Here is a 561-nt window from a genome sequence, read left to right on the forward strand (position 1 = left end):
TATATATATATATATATATATATATATATATATATGTATGTATGTATGTATGTATGTATGAATGTATGTGTAATTTTTAAGCTTATATAAATATACCATTATTATTTACACAATTGTAAAAACGGCGCCGTAAAAAGACCATTCGCACCGAGAGCATATATATGTATATATATATGTAACTGTATGTGTGTGTGTATATCTATCTGTCTATCTATATATCTACACACACACACACACACACGCACACACACACAACACACACACCCGCGAACGCACACACACATACACACACACACGCATATATATATATGGGAGAATATACAAATAATAACAACAGACGAGGACAGGTGGTGTAAATAACAAAAGTATATATTAGTATGACGCTCGGGAATACGGAAAGTCTTTGACGTTTCGAGCTACGCTCTTCAACAGAAAGAATACGGAGACAAGGAGAAAAACACGGAGAAAAAAAAATTGAATAGTGTTCAGTCAACGGTCAATCATAATAATGGCCGATCATAACAATGGCTGACCGGAAGTAAGAAATTCTTATTTCAGGAG

Source organism: Octopus bimaculoides, chromosome 5 (assembly GCF_001194135.2).
Source record: "Octopus bimaculoides isolate UCB-OBI-ISO-001 chromosome 5, ASM119413v2, whole genome shotgun sequence".
Classification (NCBI taxonomy): domain Eukaryota; kingdom Metazoa; phylum Mollusca; class Cephalopoda; order Octopoda; family Octopodidae; genus Octopus; species Octopus bimaculoides.